General features: G+C 40.1%; 1 protein-coding gene across 1 annotated transcript in view; it reads left to right on the forward strand.

Moving 5' to 3' along the window:
• LOC121506932 (copine-9-like) overlaps positions 1–16,939 on the forward strand; it is a 330,340-nt gene that overhangs the window by 22,567 nt on the left and 290,834 nt on the right. The window lies entirely within an intron of this gene.

Here is a 16,939-nt window from a genome sequence, read left to right on the forward strand (position 1 = left end):
GATGGTCCTCAGTCTAATCCAGTCAGAGTCCAAAGCAGAAACATAACAGATTATCTCTTGACTTTGAAAAGCGCATTTGTGTGATTTTAGACTTTTTTATGCTTTTAAAAAAAATTATTTTATACTATGCATTCACACTCATCTTGGCAGTTCATAGCACATTATCTTCATATTATATTAAAGTAATGAGCATCAAATATCTCTTTGCAATAACTGTTTCTATTGCTTTTTTCACACATGTATGAAACTCCAGGAAAATTAATGGTGAGCAGCATGTGTGAACACTAACAGGGCTTTTTTCTTCCCTGACTTTTTTCCTGCCAAGTTCCTGCCTAAAGTTGGGGGTAATTAACCTGTGAATGCAGCAAGAAATAGAAAAGTTCATGGAAAGTGAGTTGATGGGGCCAATGATGTTTACATCACATACATACTAAGGAAGTGGTGTGGCTGCATGTAATGGCATGTACAGTCATGGACGAAAGTATTGACACCCTTGGAATTTTTCCAGAAAATACGTCGTTTCTCCCAGAAATTGTTGCAATTACAAATGTTTTTGGTATACACATGCTTATTTCATTTATGTGCATTGGAACGACAGAAAAAAAGCAGAAGAAAAAGACAAAATTGACATAATTTTACACAAAACTCCAAAAATGGGCCAGACAAAATTGTTGGCACCCTCAACTTAATATTTGGTTGCACACCCTTGGGAAAAAAATAACTAAACCAGTCGCTTCATATAACCATCAGCAAGCTTCTTACACCATTTACACTTGGACCACTCTTCTGTTGCAAACTGCTCCAGGTCTCTCAGTTTTGAAGGGTGCTTCTTGCAACAGCAGTTTTGAAATCTCTCCATAGGTGTTTAATGAGATTTAGATCCGGACTCATTACTGTCCACTTCAGAACTCTCCAGCTTTTTGTCTCCAACCATTTCTTGGTGTTTTTTCAGGTATGTTTGGGGTCATTGTCCTGCTGGAACACCCATGACCTCTGACGCAGACCCAGCTTTCTGACACTAGGCCCTACATTATGGCCCAAAATCTTTTGATAGTCTCCAGGTTTCATGATTCCTTGCACACAGTCAAGGCACCCAGTGCCAGAGGCAGCAAAACAACCCCAAAACATCTTTGAACCTCCACCATGTTTGACTGTAGGTACTGTGTTCTTTTCTTTGTAGACCTCATTCCGTTTTTCTGTAAACAGCAGGATGACGTGCTTTTTCAAAAAGCTCTACCTTAGTCTCATCTGTCCACAAAATGTTCTCCCAGAAGGACTGAGGCTTACTCAGGTACATTTTTACAAACTGCAGTCTAGCTTTTTGATGTCTCTTTGTCAGCAGTGGGGTTCTCCTCTGTCTCCTGCCATAGCGCTTCATCTCATTCAGATGACCACGTATGATCCCAGCTGACACTTTTGCACCCTGAGTCTGCAGGACAGCCTGAATTTGTGTGGAAGTTGACTGAGGATGTTTATCCACCATTCCAACTATCCTGCATTGCATTCTTTTTTTTTCTCTCCCGTCGTTGTCCAGGGAGATTAGCCACAGTTTCATGGGTTATAAACTTCTTGATTATATTACACACAGTGAACAAAGGAATTTCTAGATCTCTGGAGATGGTCTTGTAACCTTGAGATTGTTCATATTTTTCCATAATTTTGCTTCTTAAGTCCTCAGACAATTCCCGACTCTTCTTTCTCTTCTCCATGCTTGGTGTGACACACACAGGCACACAACACAAAGGTTGAGTCAACTTTTAGACATTCTAACTGGCTTCAGGTGTGATTTCTAGATTGCCAGCACCTGTAACTGCCACAGGTGAGTTTAAATGAGCATCCCATGCTTGAAATAAAATGATTTACCCATAGTTTTAAAAGGGTGCCAATCATTTTGTCTGGCCCACTTTGATTTTTGTGTAAAATTATGCCAATTTTGTCTTTTTCTTCTGCTTTTTTGCGTTGCTCCAATGCACATTAAGGAAGTAAACATGTGCATACCTAAAACATCTGTAATTGCAACAATTTCTGGGAGAAACGGTGTATTTTCTAGAAATATTCCAGGGGTATCAATACTTTCATCCATGACTGTACATGTTTTTCTGAGTGCAAGTATTGGTGACTTGTTTTCATTGCAGGCAGCTGCAAAATTAACAAAGACATAAGGTCTCCTGTAGCAGATTCCAGGCTGAACTACACTTTGGGAACAGAGAGCAAACAAATTTTGTGACTGAGTCACAGAGCGAACACTACAGCTTTCAGCACTTTTTAGATGAATAAAATCACACAAGTATGAAGTAAACAGGTTTAATATGGCTGTATAAATAAGGATATGCCAATGATTTTGTCAATGAGTGGTCAGAGAAGGCCAACCAACTCAATCATACAGAGTACAATCATTGTACTACAATGATGAGTTAAGGACTTAAGATTTGTTATAATTACATTACATTACTATTGTTAATATGAAGGCAAAAACTGCCATTAGAGTTCAGATAGCTACACCCTCATATTATGATCATGTTGATCAGCATGTTTTATGCCTGCCTTAATCATTTAACCTTCATTTAAAGTTAGATTCCAGCCGCATATCGATGTGTCATTAGGCAAGACACTTGACCCCAGCTCTTTGGTGTCCTGTAAATGTGTATGGATGCATTTGAATGGGATTAGCTTACACTAATGGCCAATTCTTGATAGCAGCCGCTGCCATCAGTGTGTGAATGTCGAGTAAAAGGGTAGTTGTGGCCTGCTGTGTTAAAGGGATAGTTTTGGATTTTTGAAGTTGGGTTGAATGAGGTATCAGAGGATCAGTGCGCGGCGGAAGGAAACAAAATGCCTGAAGTTGCATCGTAAATTAGTGCCTGACACAGAGGGGGTTTTAGGAGAAATTAAGTGCTTGGAACGTTTTTGACATAGCATACAGGCGAGCCAACATATTTCAGCCAATAATCTCACATAGAAGTTTGTTTAAGCATATATTGTGCAACATAACATGTTTGGCGTCAGGCTCCAACTTAATCGCTCCTCACAGATTTTGCATACAGAATTTGAGGAGTGATAGTATAACAGCTTTAACTCCAGCAGGTGGATGCTGGGGCAGAGGTGGGTTGAAGGCGAGAGCATAGCAGTGATCCAGATGCAGCGTTGCAGCAGGCAGAGAAAAGATATCTTGCAGCATAAATAGCCCGCTAGTTTGGAAGGATGTGAGTCATGTGATTTGGTTAAGATGCATGTCAGGTGTGAATGATTGTGCTCGAGATTACTGGCAGAACTAACTCGCAGGCATCGTTTAATTTTCTTGGCCCATTTTTATGTAAAACCTGTTAAACTACGTGGATAAAACGTTCCCATCTACAGCCATTATGCCGCGGATCTCTCTGAGCTCATAATAACCACAGGAGCAACTTTCGCAGAAATCACTGGAGGTTAATGCCACTACTATAGCCAACATATGACCCAACTTCAAAAATCCTGAAATATCCCTTTAAAATGCTTTGTGTAGTCAGACCACAAGAAAAATGTTATTTAAACTCAAGTCTTTTTACCAATTCATATTCAGACGATTAACAGTTTAAACATTTCTAAATGGATCTTCCATTTTGGATTTTACTTACACTTGGATAAAAGAAAAAAAATCCAAAATATCTATTTTGTTATCAAAGTTAAAAATAAGGTAAAATCTTGTGCCGTCTTTTCTCGTGAGCTGTTTCATCAATCCTACTGTTCAACATGAATCTGGTTTTCAAGCTTCCTGCTCATTAAAAGAAGGTTTTCCATGCTGATTAAACTCTGCTAAATCCTGCACAGTGCCAAGTTTAAGGTGGATTAATGTTGGGTCTTTTCTCATAAGAGTACAGTCCACACCAGCCCTCTTTGTCAATTGTCTTGAGATAATGTGTTATAAATTAGTGCTGTACACAAACAAAGATTGGTTGATTATTACAGTCTTTTTTATTTATTCCTTGTCATCATCATCCCATTGTCTTTTCCTTTTTCCATCTCTCATCGATAGATAATTCCTGTTCACTGTCCTGCTGCAATTTTATTATCAAACTTAGATTTTCTCAGGAATAATGCATATGATGCCCAGCAGCACAGTAAGACTGAGTGCTGTGGGACCCCTCTTAGGGAGGTTTACTACTGTCATCTTGAGCTTCTGCGTTGGTCTGAAGTTTTCCTGCCCTCAGGAGCCACCTACTGCCCTGAGCCACAGCCTGCCTCGCCTGCTGAAAAGCAGCACCCTGCGTAATGTCTTACCTCCTTAGATCCCCACTGTTTGACGGGGAACATCTCCTGCTGTGAGATGCATATGTGAACAGGCAGGTCAGGAAGATTTCAGGGGCTGACTGTTTTAAAATGTTGTAGAGATTTTCAGGGGTGCATTACAGTGCTGGGAAAAGTTTTTATCCCCTTCCTGATTTCTTTCTTTCTTTGCACACACTTAAATGTTTCAGATAATCAAACAAAGTTAAATCTTAGACAAAGATAAGCCAAGTTAATACAAAATGCAGTTTTAAAATGATGATTTCATTCATTAAGGGGAAAAGCCATCTAAGCCTATCTGGCCCTATGTGGAAAAATCATTGCCACCTAAACTGAATACCTGGTTGTGAGTCTTTTTGTGGTGCAATTTTGTCCCTCTGTTCTTTGCAGAATTGTTTTAAGTCAGCATCCTTGGAGGTTTTTAAGCATGAAAGACCTGTTGAGTTGATGCTACAGCATCTCAATCAGATTTAAGCCCAGACTTTGACGAGGCCATTCAGAGGTGGACTTGCTGGTGTGTTTTGGTTCATTGTCCTGCTGCATAACCCAAGGATCCTTGGGCTTGAAGTCCCAAACGAATTTCCAGCATTCTCCTTCAGGATTTTCTGATAGAGATCAGGAGAGATTCTGCAGTAAAACCAGACCATCACACTGCCACCACCATGTTTGACTGTTGGTATGATGCCCTTTCAGGAAAAGCTGTGTTAGTTTTATACCAGACCTTCCAAGAAGTTCAGCTTTTGTCTGGCCAGTCCACAGAATATATCCCAGAAGTCTTGGGGATCACCAAGATGTTTTTGATAGATGTGAGCCTTTATGGGTTTTTTTGGTCAGCAGTGGTTTTGGCCTTGGAACTCTACCATGGGTACCACTTTTGCCCAGTCTCTTTCTTATTGTTGAATCATGAACTCTGACTTTAACTGAGTCAAGTGAGGTCTACAGGACTTTAGATGTCGTTCTAGGTTCTCTTGTGACCTCCTGGATGAGTCATTGATGCGCTCTTGGAGTAATTTTAGTAGGCTCACCACACCTGGGAAGGTTCACCACTGTTCCAAGTTTTCTCATTTTGTGTATAGTGGCTCTCACCATGATTTGCTGGAGTTCCAAAGCTTTAGAAATGACTTTGTTATTCTTTCCAGACTGATAGAGTTCAATAACTTTGTTCCTCATCTGTTCTTGAATTTCTTTAGATGATGGGTCACGTTTTGAGATCTTCCAGCCTACTTTACTGTGGCAGACAGCTTCTATTTAAGGGATTTCTTGATTCAGCAGGTCTGGCAATTATCAGGTCTGGGTGTGGCTAGTGAAATTGAACTCAGCTTGAAAACAATCTGGGGTTAATCACAGATTATTCATGAATTAAAAGGGGGCAAGGATTGGATTTGTGTTGGGTGAGCCCAACAGTTTTTCTTTGGCTTATTGATGATATGAAACTAAGCAAAAAAGAGCAGAATGACAGCATTTTCAAACATGAATAGTGTAAGAATGGGTTGAAAAAAGAGCCAAGAGCTCATGGATTGGATGTCTGATTGCTTTTTCCATCTTAAGGAGTGTATTTCTTGGTCCTTAAAGGTTTTCAATAGCTGCATAGAGTCTGAGATGGCTGAACAGTGTTGTGGGTGGTCTGATGCTAAAAACCAGCATCGCCACTGCTTTCAGAGTGAAATGCCAGGTAGGCCAGTGAGCGCAGGGAGCCCGGACTTGTCAGTGGGAGAATGTCAACCCCAGCAGGGAATGGCTCCAATAGGATACCTAACTCCCCCATATCAAGTCCTGAAGGTCTCCAGTATAAGGCCAACTAACAAACAAAAACCTCTGTCCCTAAAACGAGGTCACTGTCTCAGAAATTAAGCTGGGGCTCCAAACAAATCCTCTCATAGTTTTCAGAGAACAGAGCACAGTCCCAGACGTGTGTATATCTGATTATTTTCTTGTTTCTGCAGAAAAGCAGCTTGTTCTGTCGTGTGCTTCATTGCTCCTTGTTTGTCATAGACATGGGAGCTGTCCCCATATTGGAGTTGAGCTCCTGCTAACAAGCAACCCTAATAAATCCCTGGATACACATGCGAACCCAAAATCATTTAAAAAAATGTGTCAAGAAAAGCAGAAATATGAGCCTCATACCATTAACCTATTATTCTTATCACAGTCTATATCATGAAATGGTCTCTTAGAGGGTTGTATCAGGTGTTTATAATGCTTGTGATTATTTAAATATATTCCACTTGTGAAAAAACACATTGTGTAAGGCAGGTTTACAGGCGTAAATAAAAGTGACATATGAAGATGTAGAGGGGATGGCATGAACAAGCATCATAAAGGAGGCAGACATGGAAGGAAATCCCTCTGGAAATGTCTCCAGCTCCCTGCAGACACATCACATACATACCAGTCATCAGCGAGGCTCACAGGCACGCACGCTCACTCACATCTGTGAGCATTTTTATAACATGCCACCAATCAGCAGCTGCTAAAATGAAGATGGTGCAATGCTCACTGATAACTGAAAGAAAAAATAAAAGGGAGGAATTCACTAGAATAACAATTTAATGAAAAAGGTTCAACATGACTGCTTAGATTACTAACGATAAAGCAGACGTCTTTGTCTGAATCTCAAAAGCTCAGGTGCCAACAGCTGATTTAAAGACGATTTAAAATCAAATGAAAAAAATGAGTTAAATGAAAGTCATATGCATGCTCAGTCTAGACCAGGTAATATTTCTAAATCAGCTCAACTTGACCTTGTTGGACCATGTAGGTGTTAATTAACCCATATACTAAAATAACTCAGCCCTGCTGGTACCAAGCAGAGCTGATGATTAATTCAAGTTTTGGTACTACCTTTATATAGCCTTAATTTTTTTTAGAATTAAACTGAGGACAGAAATTATGTTTTTAAAAGTATTTCTCCATGATCATTTTTCAGGATGTACTTAGGGTTGAATTTTTTGTACACAAAAAAGAGATTTCAAGACTTTTTTTTCTTTTAAACTAGAAAAAAACCCTCACGTCATAAAGAAAGTGTTTGAGAGCTAAGAGATATTATAAAGAGTGAGAGAGCAGAAGTACATTATATTGCCAAAAGTATTCACTCACCCATCCAAATAATGTAAATCAGGTGTTACAATCACTTCCATGGTCACAGGTGTATAAAATCAAGCTCCTAGGCATGCAGACTGTTTCTACAAAAATTTGTGAAAGAATGGGTCGCTCTCAGGAGCTCAGTGCATTCCAGCGTGGTACTGTGATAGGATGCCACCCATGCAACAAGTCCAGTGGTGAAATTTCCTCGCTCCTAAATATTCTGCAGTCAACTGTCAGTGGTATTATAACAAAGTGGAAGTGATTGGGAACGACAGCAACTCAGCCACGAAGTGGTAGGCCACATAAAATGATGGAGCGGGGTCAACTTTCTGCAGAGTCAATCACTACAGGCCTCCAAACTTCAGGTGGCCTTTAGATTAGCTCAAGAACAGTGCATAGAGAGCTTCATGGAATGGGTTTCCATGGCTGAGCAGCTGCAGCCAAGCCATACATCACCAAGTGCAATGCAAAGCGTCAGATGCAGTGGTGTAGAGCACACCGCCACTGGACTTTAGAGCAGTGGAGACGCGTTCTCTGGAGTGTTGAATCACGCTTCTCCATCTGGCAATCTGATGGATGAGTCTGGGTTTGGCGGTTGCCAGGACAACGGTACTTGTCTGACTGCATTGTGCCAAGTGTGAAGTTTGGTGGAGGGGGGTTTATGGTGTGGGGTTGTTTTTCAGGAGCTGGGCTTGGCCCCTTAGTTCCAGTGAAAGGAACTCTGAATGCTTCAGCATACCAAGAGATTTTGGACAATTCCATGCTCCCAACTTTGTGGGAACAGTTTGGGGATGGCCCCTTCCTGTTCCAACATGACTGTGCACCAGTGCACAAAGCAAGGTCCATAAAGACATGGATGAGAGAGTTTGGTGTGGATGAACTTGACTGACCTGCACAGAGTCCTGACCTCAACCCGATAGAACACCTTTGGGATGAATTAGAGCGGAGACTGAGAGCCAGGCCTTCTCATCCAACATCAGTGTGTGACCTCACAAATGCGCTTCTGGAAGAATGGTGAAAAATTCCCATAAACACACTCCTAAACCTTGTGGAGAGCCTTTCCAGAAGAGCTGAAACTGTTCTAGCTGCAAAGGGTGGACAGACGTCATATTAAACCCAATGGATTAAGAATGGGATATCACATAAGTTCATATGCGAGTCAAGGCAGGTGAGCAAATACTTTTGGCAATATAGTGTAGCTTAAAGGAGAAAGATGAAAAAGATGGCCCAAGTGCAGGGATCTAAGCGTTGTATTTTTGTAGCTCTAACCTAAGAGACAGGAAGACCTCCAGGCCGGTCTGCCCACAGATTTGCCTGGGCCCCTGACAAACCCAGAGAATGGGCCTCTCCAGCTGGGATTTATTAATGGTGTCAGTGTGTGTGTGTTGGATCAGTAGGATTGGTGCAACTCTTGGTGCCACTTTTTAATTTTTATTTTTGTGCTCGCTGATTTTGTGCCCATTTTTGCAACATTTTAACCGCTTTTCACCATTTCCCCCCACCAATTCACCCACTTTAAACTAATTTCTGCCATTTTTGACCACTTTTCTGTCTTTTTTGGCACTTTAGGCCCCTTTATGCTACTGTAAACACATTTTGGCGTAACTAAAAATCTATTTTTGCTTCTTTTGAATCATATTTCACCACCTTTTCTGGCAATTATTGCCTCTATAAACACATTTCACTCTTTCTATTCCCATTTTGCCAATTGTAATTGTAATTTGGATCTTTTTTTAACATATTTCCAAATGTTTCCCTGAAATGTTATCCTTTGTCAAGCCCTAACTTCACTGGTTACAATAAAGGTTTTGAAAAATCCCCTGTTCAATTCCCCCTCCTGGTCCAGAAGTTCTGGATCGGGAGCAATCAGTTTCTACAATACCTACAGCTTTAATCATCTATCCATTCAAAACTGAAAAACAAGATTATAAACTTAGACCTCCCCCATTCAGCTTCTACATTCATTGATATCTCCTCCTCAAAAAACTTCTTTCAAAAATATACAAATTGATATTACAGACTGACAAAACACTCTCCATACCCTCAGATAAATAGGAAACAGATCTCTCCGTTGCTCCTGATGCCAACTCCTGGTCCCAAATCTGCCAAAACATCTACTTCATGACAAAAAAATGCCATTTTGCAACTTATACAATACAAAAATCATCCAAAGAACACATCTGACTGGACAAAAAATGCAAAAATGGGCTTCTCATCTGTTCACACTGCACACAAAACTGCACAGATAGTTACATTCATACAACCTGGCACTGCACACCTGTCCAACACTTCTGAAAAACATTACAGACATCCCAATCATGGGCTGCCTCATCCCTCGCTCCCCTTCCCTCTGTTTTTTAGGAGACTTCATTTAAACTGGACAAGACAAACGGCTGTTAAATTCTCGTGGCACAAAGTATCACCAAGAAAACTCTCCTCATGAACTGGAAATCACAGGACTCCATACACATCACACACTGGAAAAACCTGATCATAGATTACATCTCTGTAGAAAATACAAACTTTTCTGACAATAATCATAACCCTGTCTGGCAATCATTTATCACGTTTATACAATCATGACCAAACTACTGTCACATCAAACACTTCAGTATTTTGTCACCTTCATTCCCAGTCCTCGTAATCACTACTTAGTTATTAATTCATTTTAAAATTTCTTTTCAATAAAAAAAAAATCCCTTGTCACCAGGGCCCTTCCTATGTTAATGATTTTAAATTCTTTGTGATTAAATGTTTTTCTCATCATATGCATTTAAACTCTCTTCATGGCTACTTATCCTTACTCCTCTGCCTCTTCTTTAAGGATCAACCTTCATACGGTAAAAACATGTCCAGTCATCACAGCCGTGTCTGGACATGAAGACTCTAACAGTCTGTTCTCACAGCTCTCAACACTTCGACCAGTCTGTTGCCTTCTTTATTTGCCAGGTGAAGGTTTTGGACTTGTGGGAATTGTGGTTTATGAAACAGCTACTAAAAACAGACACTATATAAGCAACAATATTAGACTGCTGTTGCACCATCCCTGGACAAATGACCTATTGACATACAGCTAAGCGAGCTTACGTTGTACAATATTGGTGTCATTTTTATACAACCACAACTCCAAAAAGGTTAGGCCACTGTGTAAAAGGTAAATAAAAACAGAATGCAATAACTTTTAAACCTTATAAACCCATTTTTAGTCACAATAGAACATAACAAACACATCAGATGTTGAAACTGACACATTTCACCATTTCATGAAAAATATGAGCTCATTTTGAAAAAAGTAGAAACAGGGCCATGTTTACCATTGTGAAGCATTTCCTCTTCTTTTAACAACAGCCTGTAAACATCTAGGGAGCGTGGAGACCAGTTACTAGAGTTTTGGGAGAGGAATGTTGTCCCATTCTTTTCCAGTGAAGGATTCTAGCTGCTAAGCAGCCCCAGGTGTTCTTGTCTTCTTTGCCAGACATTTCATTTTCTGATGCTCCAAATGTTTTCTATTGGTGAAAGGTCTGGACTGCAGGGGGGCAGTTCAGCACCTGGACTCTTCTGCTGTGAAGCCATGCTGTTGTGAGGGATGCTATACATGGTTTAGCATCATCTTGCTGAAATAATCGAGGCTTTTCCTGAAAGGGAAGTTGTCCGAATGGGAGCTTATGTTGCTCTAAAACCTCTCTATACTTTCAGCATTGATAGTTCCTTTCCAGATGTGTGAGCTGCCCATAGGCACCAATGTAAGCCCATACCATCAGAGATGCAGGCTTTAGAACTGTTAACAAGCTGGATGGTCCCTCTTCTCTCTAGTCCACACAGGACCCAGCCTCTGTGGTTTCCAAAAATAACTTTACATTTTGACCACAGAACAGTTTTCCATTTTGCCTCAATCCATTTTAATGAGATCTGGCCCAGAGATGATGGCTGTGTTTCAGTATCCTGCTCACATATGACTCTTCTTTGCATGCTACAGCTTTAACTTCCATTTGTGTTGACAGATAGTGATTTCTGGAAGTGTTCCTGAGCCCGTGCAGGGATTTCCAGTACAGAACCATGCCTGTTTTTAGTACAGAACCACCAGAGAGCCGAAGATCACAAGCATTTATCAGCCTTGTCTCGTGCTCACAGAGATTTCTCCAGATTCTCTGATTCTTTAGATGATATTATTGACTGCAGATGGTGGGAAATTGAGGAACATTTTTCTGAAATTGTCCCACAATTTCCAGATGCAGTTTTTCACAGTATGGTGAACCTCCATCATTATTTCAGAGAGACACTGTCTCTCTAAAAAGCTCCTTTTATACCCTGACATGTTACTGACCTGTTGCCAATTAACATATTTAGTTGCAAAATGCTTCTCCTGCGGTTTTTCATCGGTACCACTTACTTTTCCAACCTTTTGTTGCCCTGTCCCTACTTTTTTGAGATGTGTTGCTTCCAAAATAAGCTAATGTTTTCCATGAAATGGTAAAATTTCTCAAATTCAACATCTATTCTTTTGGGAATAAAATATGGGTTTGTGAGATTTGCAAATCATTGCATTCATTTTTTTACATTTTACCCAGCATCCCAACTTTTTTGAAATTGGGGTTGTACATTTTGATTATCTTTTGACTGATCCTTAATTTCATTTCTATGTTAGGTCTTTTTCCAGCAGAGCTGACTTCTGTTCAGCAGAAATAGTATCCAGTGCAGAGTGGGAGCGTCAGTGTGGGGGCTCCATATGGCTCCTACACTCGTGTGTTTTTGCTCTACAAACTGTCACTCCATTATCAGAGGAGAGCTACTGAGCCGAGGCCCACGCATGAACATACACAACATGGATACGCCAGCGTGAGCATAGCGTGCCCCTCTGACTCGCTCCTCGTCAGCCTCACAGCGACGGTACGAGCCCTCCAGAGAGTCGCGTTTCAATCTGTCGCTTACAGCTCCTCGGCTCTTCATTCAACGCCGTGTTTGTCATCACAGTCAATTCTCACTAATGTGTCAAGTTGTTAGGAGGAAATTGGGTTGTAATCCTGGCAGTGGTTTCATGTCTCTGTGCAACAAAGCTCTTTGTGTTTGTGAGTATATTTTGACTAATTTCCCTTGCTGCAACATGAGGAAACACAAAACCCTCTTATGTTCTTCAGTTTTATTGACCAGAGAATAAAAGTTTGCACCTTTTTTAAAATACATGTTTAGTTTCTTTGTTTTGTTAAGGAGTGAGCTATACTGGAGAACTTCCAGCATAAATAAGGAGAAACACATTTAAATTGGGCCCACACTTTACTAATTACACCCAGGACTGAGTGCCTGTGTAATGTTGTATCACTCAGAGGGAAGGAGAGGCTGTTCTTGGAGGCTGCTGCAGAATAAATGCCTGCAGGACAGTAGGACTGTGTGGCTTTTAATGGGAGCTTCTTTATCAACACAAAGTTAGAGAAGAGAAGTTTTCGCTGCCTTCATTGTTTTTTCCATTTGAGCCCTAGAAAACAACCCAAATGTCAGAATGATTATACCTAATGAGGGAGTGAGCTTTACTCTAGTAATACAGATGGATTAGTCAGCAGTTACACACCAGGGGAGCAGCTATGTAAGTTATTATGCACAGCCTGTTATTAATATAACTAAACTCTGACAGGGTGATGCAGTACCACATTTAAAGAGTTTATTGTTTTAAATGAGTCCCTCGCTGTATATTCAGCAGGGTTTTAGTAGTTTGGTGGTCACAGGTAAAGATTAATACAGACCATTTCACTAGGACTACTCAGGCAGTGGACAAAAGCATTTTGAGGCATTTCTTTTCAGGTAATAAAGTGAAAAACAAACACAACACAGCTAAATGTGACATGAACACATTCTCATTACAGATAACAGAGTTTACCAAAAAGTGATAAGCGAACTGAGCACAGCGTTAGTTCAGGGAGGCCATGGAGTCAAGCACTGCCATATAACCGATAATTCATGTCAATTCACTTTTAAACATGCTATTGGCTAATCACACTCATGCCGCCTTATTTAAGCTACTCTAGCCGACACTTTTTGTATTCCTCCTCCACCCCAGCTCCTCCCTTTTTCTGACTTTATCAATGTCATTCTGTTCTCACTGATGCTCTTCTCTGGGGCTTTTTGCTGCTTCTCCCCCTGCCTCGGGCTTTTCTTGTACGCACAGGACAGGCAGGAACGTCTGCTGACCCAAGTTTAGTGGTTCCCAAAGTGGGTGATGGGCTTCCCCCCAGGGGAGTGCGACATAATGACAGAGGGGATGTGGTGTGGCAAAGCTAAGCAACACCACCTCAGAATCAACAATGCAGTGGCAGTTCAAATCCAAGACGTAGGCCACATTTTGGATCGGAGTGGAAAAAGGAATACCGGCTGCGAGGCAGGAGAGCCCTGGCAACACTCTTCCCTTTTACAACATCCTACCAGTATGAGAAAGGGGTTTCTGCTGTAGCTGAGCAATGAAATTTAACTGACAGTCACACCTGCACCCAAGACTCAAGAAGATCTGTAGCACCAAATGAGCCCATCATAATCAGTGAAATCATGTAGGATTGGGAGAATATATCATAAAGATGTTCATGAAGTATTTATTTTCAGGGAATTGTTCATCTTCAGAGTCAGATCTTTAACATTGTTTCAGTGGATGGTCGTCGTTATTGCTACAAAATTTTGAGGTTACATTTTTTAGTAAATTCTAAAAAAAATATAGGAATTTGTTTCCAAATATCAGGACTGAAACATATTTATAGATTGGCCTCCTGAATGTCTTAAGCCCATTCATAAGAATGTCCCCTCCAGGGACTCTACCATTTTGGATTTCTACATCTTGCATGTGTCTGCAGCACCACAGAAATGACCAAATAACTGATGCACAGTTTTCTTAACTTTGCTGATTGCCTCAGTTACCACTAGAAGCGAGCATTGCAATCTAGAACCTGACACTTGAAGCTACATTTTCATCTACACTTGAAAATTCCACTTGAAAATGTGGGGATGAATTCAGCATACACCCACTTCTAAAAGCACCACTACACCCCTGGTGCCGGGTCTCATTTCAGTGGAAGCTGCTGCCGAAATGCAACAATCCATGTAGAGATAACTCACAAAGAATCCGGTCACTTTCAAATAGAACAAATGCACTGACTCCTGACTGTAGATCTCATCACTACATCAACGTCACGTCCTATCTTGTGGCACAAACTACAGGTCATCAGTCAGTCAGAGGGTTACAGAGGTTAAGAAGATGCCATGGATGAAAAAACGTTAATTTTTGAAAAGAAAAATTTCATGACACCACGAGAAATTAAAGGCTGTAGGAGAAAATTTGTTCATAGAAACCTAAACGGTCTTAGCAGATATCTGCATTATAACAGGACTGGCCTAGAAGCATTTTTGCATCAATATGTGTTGTGAAATTTTGCTGCAGTGCCACAATGGTGAAGAAGAGGATTTAATGATGAATTACTTTCATGCACCCATGTATGATAACAATGTTAAACATAATCAAAAACACATGAAATACAGTAAATGTGCAGTACCATCCTTGCTGTAGGGACAGATTTATTTAGTACATTACCTTACTACAACGTTTTTGTGTTTGCGGTCTGGTATAGACGGAGATTGTTTTCAAAATGTTAATGTCTCAACGTGAAACTAAAATGAAAACAGAAATGAAGCAGAACACCGTCCTGCCAACGAGGCCTCATTCACTGAATGGTAAATAGCCTTTAGGTTGCTCTTGTTCTTATTGTACTTTTGATGCTTCTTTGCACATCTTCATATTGCACTTTGCATTACTTGGTGGTAATGTTTCCATTTTCAGTATGAGCTCTGGACTGATTATTAGCAGTGATTTTGTGTATATGTGTAGATTTTGTTAGTGTTGTTTTAAATATTATGTTATTTTTATTGTGTCTGACTTTTAGGCTTTTTAACTTGGTCTTATTTCACTGCTGATGTGGTCTTTGTGTGCTCCTGCTGCAAAACTAATTTCCCTTCGTGAGAATCTGAATCTGAATCCCTGTACCTTAAGCTTTAAGTAGACTGCCAGTCCATATTGTCATCTTCTTGATACACAGGGACCAGGGGCGTAGCTAGGGATTTTGGGGCCCCAGGAAGAAAATTACACAGGGCCCCCTTAGCTGGCCAACCTGGCAAAAAAAGTTGAATTCAATGAATATCCATGCATTTCAACGCAAGTATAATTTCTCTATATCAATGAGCAAAGTTTTACTTTGCTCATTGATATATATATAACAAATATATAACGATATATAACAAAATATTTCAAATGTATTTTTCTGTTGTTTAATTCTGTACATATTCGACAAAGTCTGGAGATTACTGATGTCAAAATATCCCTTCAGAAAGTGCCATTAAAAGTTACTTCTTGTCAGGGCAACAGTTAAAAATCCAACTCATAGTAGCAACAGATCAGATCGATTTTATGGCACAGAATACACAGTTATTCTCAGAAAATTTTCACAAGACAACTTACAAATGTTCTTATTCCAACCAACACCATTTTCAATGTTTAGTGTACACAGCATTGTTTTGTTTTTTTTACTTTTAAATATACTTCTAAGTACCATACTATGACAATTTGTGAATACACCTTTGATGACTAAAGCACAATGGATGGATTTAAATTAGTTGTCTTATTCCCTCACATTATATTATTAGTCTATTCCCAAAGTATGACACAATACACCATTTTAGCTTTCTAACCCCACATCTGGGAAATACTTATGTATTTCTTCACCACTTCTGGTTCTTTATGAACCTCTAATCCTATTCACACTGCTCCTACTTTATTCTCCTCCATCATCCTCATCCTGCTCTCTATCCCTTCTACCTTGTCCTCAGGGCCCACTCTGCTGCGCAGCACTAGAATCTGACTAAACCTTTTTTGAGGGGAAGAGCAGGGCCCCCAAAAGTTTATTCGACCTGATTTGATTAAAATTTCAGTCTGTTTACCAATTCATTTATTGGCTTTGATTCAATAATGGTGGTAATTACCAAAAAAAATAAAAACACTTCATTCCAGTCATCTCAAGGGCCCCACTCTACTCAGGGCCCGGGTACTCAGTACCCCTTTTCCCGCCTGTGCCACCCTCCTGACAGGGTGAGTTCATAATAATGATGTCTTTGTTGTTTTTCCTTATCAGAGCATAAGACTGTCAGTTTCTCACAGAGCTTCTCTGTTGTTGTAATAACTGACAGTAAAGTCTACGGCAGTGATACTCAACCTGTGGCTCTTTTGTCATGATTTGTGGCTCTTTTATGTCTTAATTAGAAACATTATTCACCCAGAAAACCCTAAAAAGGGAAACTTTAAACTCAGAAATTATCCACTGCAAGTCACATTAATCCATTTGTTTCCCCTACTGTTACAGTGGGCTTTAATTGTCAACGTTTATTTTTTCTCTGTATATTTCCATTGCCCTTATTTGTAATTTTGCCTCCCTTATACCATTTTTTGCTACTTTTGCTACTTTTTTGCTGCTTTGAGCCCATTTTTGCTGCTTCTATTTGCCACTTTCCCCCTTATTTTTGCCCTGTTTTTGCCACTTTTATCCTGCTTTTTGCTATTTGCAATTTTTTC

Source organism: Cheilinus undulatus, linkage group 3, assembly GCF_018320785.1.
Source record: "Cheilinus undulatus linkage group 3, ASM1832078v1, whole genome shotgun sequence".
NCBI lineage: Eukaryota > Metazoa > Chordata > Actinopteri > Labriformes > Labridae > Cheilinus > Cheilinus undulatus.